The 8,823-nt window shown below is 37.0% G+C and overlaps 1 pseudogene; it reads left to right on the top strand.

The window, feature by feature from the left end:
• Window positions 1-2,453: 2,453 nt before the first annotated feature.
• LOC138707759 (co-chaperone protein daf-41-like) lies at window positions 2,454-3,321 on the top strand (annotated as a pseudogene).
• The last annotated feature ends 5,502 nt before the right edge of the window (window positions 3,322-8,823 follow it).

The following is an 8,823-nucleotide window of genomic DNA, read 5'->3' as shown; positions in this document are numbered from 1 at the left end:
TGCCATGTCAGCAGAGACTAAATACGTGGTCCATGCACGATGGACCACAAGCAATTTTTCTCCGCAATGTCCGTGAACACTTGACGCTAACAGTTCAGAACCGGTGGATTGATCGGGGAGGCCCCACGTCTTGGCCTGCTCGTTCCCCAAAACTAAATCCCCTACACTTTTGGATATGTGGACACATGAAGGAGTTGGTCTACGCCACTCCAATCAGCAATGTGCAGATACTAGAGGATCGCGTCTTCAAAGCCTGGCAGCACATAAAGAACAGACAGGTCAATTTCAAAGAGTGCGTGATTCCTTACGCAGAAGGGCAGAGGAATGCATTGCAATGAATGGACGTCACATTGAGAACCTCCCATGAAAAATTGGACAGAACTCTGAAAGTATGTGATGTAGGGTCCTTGTCTATTAGACATTATTTTCTTGTTTTGATGCTTACTAGCAACTCCTAATATACTGAACTATAGGGGGTAGATGTCACAATTGCAGGATAAATCAAAGATAGCTGGATATCGGTAGAGAAACTACCAAAAACCCTTAATAAATAAAAGACTACTGGATTAGAGGGGGTAGATTGCACAATACAAGGATAAATCAAAGACAGTTGGATATCAGCAGAGTAACTACCAGAAACACTTATTAATTAAAGACTACTGGACTATAGGAGGTAGATGTCACAATAGCAGGGTAAATACAAAGGCAGTTTGATATCAGCGGAGTAACTACCAGAAACCTTTAATATATTAAAGACTACTGGACAATAGGGGATATATGTGACAATAGTGGGATAAATCAAAGAGAGATGGATATCAGCAGAGTAACTACCAGAAACACTTATTAATTAAACACTACTGGACTATAGGAGGTAGATGTCACAATAGCAGGGTAAATACAAAGGCAGTTTGATATCAGCGGAGTAACTACCAGAAACCTTTAATATAGGCTATTAAAGACTACTGGACAATAGGGGATATATGTGACAATAGTAGGATAAATCAAAGAGAGATAGATATCAGCAGAGTAACTACCAGAAACTCTTAATAAATTAAAGACTACTAGACTATAGGGGGTTGATGCCACAATAGCAGGATAAATCAAAGATAGCTGGAAATCGGTAGAGAAACTACCAAAAACCCTTAATAAATAAAAGACTACTGGACTGCAGGTGGTAGATTACACAATAGCAGGATAAATCAATGACAGTTGGATATCAGCAGAGTAACTACCAGAAACCCTTAATAAATAAAATACTACTGGAATATGGAGGGTAGATTGCACAATAGCAGGATAAATCAATGACAGTTGGATATCAGCAGAGTAACTACCTGAAACCCTTAATAAATTAAAGACTACTGGAGTATAGAGGGTAGATAGCACAATAGCAGGACAAATCAATGAGAGTTGGATACCAGCAGAGTAACTACCAGAAACTATTAATAAATAAAAGACTACTGGACTATAGGGGGTGGATTGCACAATAGCAGGACAAATCAATGACAGTTGAATATCAGTAGAGTAACTACCAGAAACCCTTAATAAATAAATGACTACTGGACTATAGGGGGTTGATTGCACAATAGCGGGACAAATCAATGACAGTTGAATACCAGCAGAGTAACTACCAGAAACCCTTAATAAATAAAAGACCACTGAACTATAGGGGGTAGATTGTTCAATAGCAGGACAAATCAATGACAGTTGGATATCAGCAGAGTATCTACCAGAAATTCTTAATAAATTAAAGACTACTGGAATATAGGGGGTAGATTGCACAATATCAGGATAAATCAATGACAGTTGGATATCAGCAGAGTTTTAAATATAACCTTGATCTTCAATGTTCTTCGGACAGCAAAAGTAACTACACAGAAAAGCGGTGTCTATTAAGGAATACGTTGATATTGTTCTCTGTCTTCGTTGTTATAATTTATTCTAGTATTGAAACAGAGAATTCTTTGAAACTTGTGATGGTCAAAATTATAAAACGCAGTATTATGCTGATACTACATGTTACATATTGTTTACATATCTTTTAACACTATATCACCTCGGAATATATAATGTCTTTCTCATGTTAAATTAAATCGTACCTCGTTACCATGTTTCGGCCTGTTATGGGTCTTCTGAAGAAGTTATGCACATATGTACAAAAAGATGTTCGCCAATAACAACACAATTCACGGGAATTTGTTTCCTGTATTCAGCCTTCAGCTGAATGAGTCGTGGAATAAAGTAACACTAAGTAGATATGCACGTGGTAAGAATGGTAATAATGGCTTTCAGTTAAATACAAGATATTAGTCTATGTGTTCAACACGTCTTTTGAACATACGTAACTGCGCTCGCTGTTTGTAAAACAGCTGACACATCAAACAAATGAGGATCGATTACGCGCATCGTTTATTGAGATCGTTTTGAATCACACTGCGCAAAGATATCGGGCAAAGATGTCTCCCTCTGTTTTGTGGGCTCAAAGAAACAATGTAATTTTCCTCACAATCTCTCTCGAAGACTGCAAGAACCCCGAAATAAACATAGACAACGATAAAGTTTATTTTCATGGAATTGATGGAACTGAAAAGAAAACTCACGAAGTAACAATACCACTTTTCAAAGAAATTGACTACGAGAAATCTGTAAAGTGTGTGCGTGACCGTAAAATTGAGCTGGTGCTGAAGAAAAAGTACAAAAATTGACCATACAGGCCACATTTGATGAAAGATAAGAAGAAGTATCATTGGCTGAAAATGGAATTCAACAAATGGAAAGATGAAGGTTATAGTGAGTACGATTTGGATGTAGGCTAATCTGAAGAACTCGAAGAGATGATGAGGCAGATGGGTGGTCTGGGAGGAGGTGGTGGAGATACTGTCCAAATTTCACGAGAGAATTCCTGCGAGGGGAGTATGGTCATTGCGAGGTAAGAGGAAAGATTATGCCAGTAACTCGGCGTTCTTGAAGGAGCAGGTGGATGGGAGTGGTGTCATTGGCCAGCTGGGACAAACAAAACTCAGTCAATGGCTGGCCGGTTCCATGTCGGGGATAGGGTATAAGAGTGGGGAAATCTCGCATTCCTTGCTTGGAACTTCTCGTGAAATGCGGACAGTAGTAAACCGAGCTTCGATGATCTGGAACCAGAGTCTGATTCCGATGATGAGGAACTTCCAGACTTGAGTGATGGTATGATCTACAAACAACCAGAACCCAGTATAAGAGTTATCAATATTCTTCCTCATCTATCGGCGTTCAGAGCCTGAGATGGGAAAATGGACGAAAAATTGTATAATAAACCCATTAACAGGCCCGTTGTTCAACTGTAATAGAATTGATCGTTAAAAACAGGTCTTCTTGACACGATTCAGATCACTAGTAATACCTCCTCCAAGTGTGACGTTGCAAGAAGACTACCAAGACTTTAAAGAATAGGAGTTCGACACACCACACTTCAAGTGCAATCAACTTCAGTCCAGGCATTATATCATATTGCCAAAATTACAAATAACGGGATAGTTATGCAGATAATATGGATATGAGAATAAGATGACGCCTGTTCTTTAGCATAGGCTATTGGATTTACGAACTCATCCTTAAAGACGATCGATGACACTAGAATTGAAGAATTTCCACTGGAAATAATATAAACGGCAGCATAAAGTGGTAATAAAATATTCTGAAGGACATTATTAGATGTTAAAATCAAATATGGAAAAATAAATGCCTCTTCATTATCGTTAATCATTTCTGACTATGTTTCTTAATGCGTTCCGGAGGACTTGACAGTTAACACTTACGCACATACATAGGCCTACGTAGCTTATACCGCCTTGACAGCATGAATGACCATCTCATAACTCAAAATATCTCTTCAAATGTATTATTAATTTAATTAATTTCAATGTTGTAACCAATTTAATTATTTTAGTGAAATGAGCCCCAACCCCGCTCATTTCAGTCTCAGACAGACCAAAAAATTACCGAGTCCTTTGTTTTGTTTAAGGTTAGCGAAGATTTTTATTTATTTATTTATTTAATTATATACATGTTTATTTATCTATTTATTTATTTGTCTACTTGTCTAGTGGACTGGTTACTATACACTTATATTCATTTTTATTTACTTATCTATTTATACATTATTTATTTATTTAATTATTTATTTGTTATTTATTTATTTATTCATTCATTTATTTTTTCATTTATTTATTCATTTATTTATTCATTTATTTACTTATTTATTTACTTATTCAATCACTTATTTATTTACTTATTTACTTACTTATTTACTCATTTATTTACTTATTTACTTATGTATTTATTTATGTATTTATGTATTTATTTATGTATTTGTGTATTTATTTATATATTTATATATTTATTTATTTATTTATTTTTTATTTGTTTATTTATTTATTTATTTATTTATGTATTTATTTATTTATTTATTTATCGTCGTGTGGCACTGGCGCACGACTGTTTTAATGACGTGAATCCATCGTAGCACCAGCAGAAGCAAGTGGCATCTTTCACCTCCATGTTTGCCCGTGACTTGGATTCCAGACCAAAAGCGTGATAAACGAAGATTTTCCTACATTACAGTTGCAGTGTAATGCAGGACAGCGTACGACTATTCCAAAAGTGGAAGGCAGTGCGCTACGTGTTACTGAGCCTGTAAATTAAAAAAAAAAAAGATAGAAAGCAAGCGTAACGCATAGCCGTTCTCAGAAGAAAAGGTGCGCCAACCATATAATAGACATAAAAGCCAACAGAAACCATAGACCAGTGGCGGCTCCTGCATATTTCTTAGGAGGAGGAAAGAAGTTAACAGCACGAAATGACACCTTCTTGAATGAAACATGCTACAAATTAGCCTACGTGCATACATGTAAGACCAGGTAGTGTTGGGGTTGGCTTTCCCTTCTGTATAGCAATAATCTGTTCTTGTAAATTGAGTTTCCTAAATTGTCCAAAATATATTATGTTTTCACTTTCATTCGTTGTTGAATAATTGCGCAAATTAACAATTACAAGGAAATTCACAACCTCGTAGCATTTTTTCAGCACACTACAGCATCACACGTGTTGAAAGAGACTAGCTGCTAACTCGTAACCGGAACCGTTTTACGGAAATGGAAATGGGAATGGGAAATAATCTGAGGAAAGCGAGAACACTGCACCCACCCACGTGGTCTGTGTTGCCACATGTACAGTACATTTTACAGATTCAGTATCACATGCTTTTGAAGAATGTCAGTTCTTGTAAAGTCATACTATCATTTTTGTTCAAAGATGCCGGTGGCCGATTAATGTTTTATGTTAAAAATGATGTAGATTGGAGTACCTACTTTCAGTTTCAAATATATTTCTACAAAACTGACAACTTGGTTGTTGCCCTGTCTAGTACACAATCAATAGAAGTGAATTTCAGGGGCCAACTACGTAGAACTACATAAACCACACTTAAACTTTCAAATATCCACGAAAGTTTTAAACCATGAATAGTAGCCTATATAAAGTGAAATGAATAATATTTTTTATTTATTATTTAAAAAAAAAGTTTACATTGTGTCTTTCATAGCGTTGCGTTAAAACTGTTTTTGTTGTGTCTCCTCCAAGATGTGTTATAGTCCGGTTGAATGCAACATCGTTAGGTGGCAGCGATAGCGAGCTTGCTGCACGACCAGTCGGTTTCTATTTCCCGCCCATGACTGATTCAGAGGAGGATTTCCTCCCTCGTCGTTCATTTACTTGCTTTAAAACTCTGCTTCTTTCTCTGGCCGCTAGTGCGCTGTTGTCTATGTGTGTTAACTGTAGTAGAGGAGGAATGGATTGCCTTTCCTCCACACAGACAATCTTGCATATTTCTCACATTTTTCTACAGCACATAAGCGCGCGTCCTTTAAAACTCGATCAACCGAGTTTTTCTTACAGGTGTGAACTTAAAAATGATCGAATCTTCCTCGAATTTCAAGGCACATATTTTATTTGGTATTTGCTTTCAAAAGAAGAAAATGTGAGGAGGACGTTCCTCCCTTCCCTCCCCCGAGGAACCTCCACTGCTATAGAGTATGGTCTACAAAACAGATAAAGTCCCTTGCGGGACATGCGGAGAACTAGACGGTCCAGCAGTAAACTCTGGCGGCCATTACAAGAGATGGTTTCAAAAAACTGAGGGATACTGGAATAGCTAAACAAGCTGAAATCCAAGCTGCAAGAAATGTTAGCGGCGGAAATGATGAAGACCGCAAGAGACATCGTAATCACAAATCCTACCATTTTAAGAGGAATCAGAAATAAAACAGAGTCATCCCCCAATCCACCGCAAATGTGGGAAATCCCAGATCACATATAAATTGCCCATTCCTATGTTAAAATCGGTTGCACTATGAAGAGAACAACCGCCAGGATCTCCACCCGTCCGCCGTAAACGAACACGAGATGGCAGTACAGTCGCTAATGCAATTCAAATCGGAGTTATGACGTGACTCCTTATGTAACAACTAGATGGCAGCGTAGTAAACCTGACAAAAGTTGTTACCGTCAAAGACTATAACGCAGAGCAATCTGGGTATATATGATCTAGGAGGAAATGGAAGAAGACCAGAATGGAGAAGTTCAGAGAGAGGACAGAGCAGCACAGGACCAGCCCTATACACGAGCAACCACACCCGTAGAAAACACCCTAGATACCCCAGCAGAAGGAAAAACTATCAGGAAGCAAATTAGACGGGAAGGTGCATAGGTGTAGGAAGGAGATCAACTAGTCCACTCCAGGCAGCACCCCAGATTGCTCCAGGAGAATGACAGGAAAGCAAGCTTCGTAAACTCAGCCAAACCGTAATATAAAGAAGGCGAGGCGAAAATTGACACTAGGCAGCAGGCTATGTCGTGATTACATAATGTTAGAAGATTAAGCCCCGACAGGACAACGTAGAATAACATTGAGAATCTCAACTGGAATGGGATAAGCAACAGGATCAGTTGCGACAATGCCTACGATCGCTAGACAAGCATGGCCTTCAAATTTGGGATACCACTAAACGGCTTGACCATGTACATAACGAGCTGGCACACATACATTATATGCTGGCACTTTCGCCAATTATGGAAGTACAGAGACGCAAGATCACAATATTGAAATGATAACCTGGAGTGAGGAGGGACTAAGAAATATATTAGACCTTATAACAGAGGATAGCTTCAGAAAATAAGACATTGTCGTAGTGACACAAAAATTCATTACATAGGCTATATAACAACAGTGAACATAAAATAATTCTGTAATATACAGATCGATTATTTAGTCCTGACAGCTTGACGAAGAGAAAGAGGGGAAGTAACAGGAGTAGTGGGAAGAGCTCCGAAGTAGAGATAGGAGCGAGCCGTGAGTAAATAAATACAGTACAGTGGAAACACAACGTTCTAACGCATGCGTGACATTCGATCGCCCTGAATGCAAGCGACTGAATAATCTGAACACGCCTTGGCGTAACTTAATAAACTTACCTGACCCAGACGCGCATTGTCTGTGATTTTCAAGACTAAATAATCGTAATGTACACGCATACGCAACGCAGGAGCTTAGAAAAAATCTTGAGTAGTGTCACTAGCCTGCTGGAACCAGATGTGTCAACATTTGAAATACTGACGAACGGAGAAAACATAATAGTAGAACAATGCAAAACAGGAACAATCATAGGTGCATATTTCAACCATGAATGCAGTACAATAAACAGCATGGAGAGACTCGGCAAAGCTATAAAACAAAACACAAATTTCAGAACGAATAGTCCTAGCAGGCGACCTCAACAGCAAAATAGATGAATGCAGCAGGAACACTGAACGGGAGCTGTACAACCTACTACATACTGTATAGGGATTATCGTTAGTAGGTAATAGTCGGTGGAGGTACACATGCGACAATTGCAGAGGATCCATAAATCATTAATCTTAGTCCGTTAAATTTACTACAAAAACGAATAATTAAAATTTGTTTGAAGAAACGTTTCGATTATCCAACTAAATTAATTTATTCTGAATTTAATGTATTTAATATTGAACAAATTTATAAGTATACGCTGTTAAAATTTTATCATAAAAATCGTAATAAGTTTGTATTACAGACACACAATTATGACATTATATTAATTCAACATTAGTAGAACCTAAATGTCTCACATCTGCTGGTCTAAAGCATAGCATAAATTTTGGTCCTCGGTTGTACAATGCTTTAACTAAATTACACCCAGAACTTCTAACATGTAACCCACTAACATATAACAAGAAAATTAGAAACGTGTTAATATCTTAAATTTGATTAAATAAATTTATAGCCTATGTGTATGAATTAATCAACCTATATTATATTTGTATTCTATAATTTTGAAATATATATTAATCCTACTTTTCACGTGCGATATTATTCTTCTCTAGTGTTAATATTATATTATATACTTAATTCCATTGCCGCTGTAATTATATTTTAGTTCCTATTTTATTTTACTTATTTATTTATATTATTATTTTTTATTTTAATATTATATCTGAACTGCGACCGAGCACGAGCGCTGCTCATTCGGTCTCAAATTTTGTTAATACTACTGTATCTCCTTTTTATATTGCTTGTATTATTTTATTTGTATTTCTCTTTGTTTGTTTTTGTAATTATATTTCTTTATTCTGTATATTTGAATTTAAATAAATAAATTTAAATAAATAATTTAAATTTACATGAAAGGCCTCCGGATGAGCCAGAACAGACTAGTCATCAGGGATGGCCCGCTAGTAAGAGAGTGACAGCAATAGGCCTACTATAGTAGA

This window comes from Periplaneta americana, chromosome 10 (assembly GCF_040183065.1).
Source record: "Periplaneta americana isolate PAMFEO1 chromosome 10, P.americana_PAMFEO1_priV1, whole genome shotgun sequence".
Classification (NCBI taxonomy): domain Eukaryota; kingdom Metazoa; phylum Arthropoda; class Insecta; order Blattodea; family Blattidae; genus Periplaneta; species Periplaneta americana.
The sequence above is the reverse complement of the archived record's forward strand: the minus strand, read 5'-3'. Positions and strand labels throughout refer to the sequence as shown.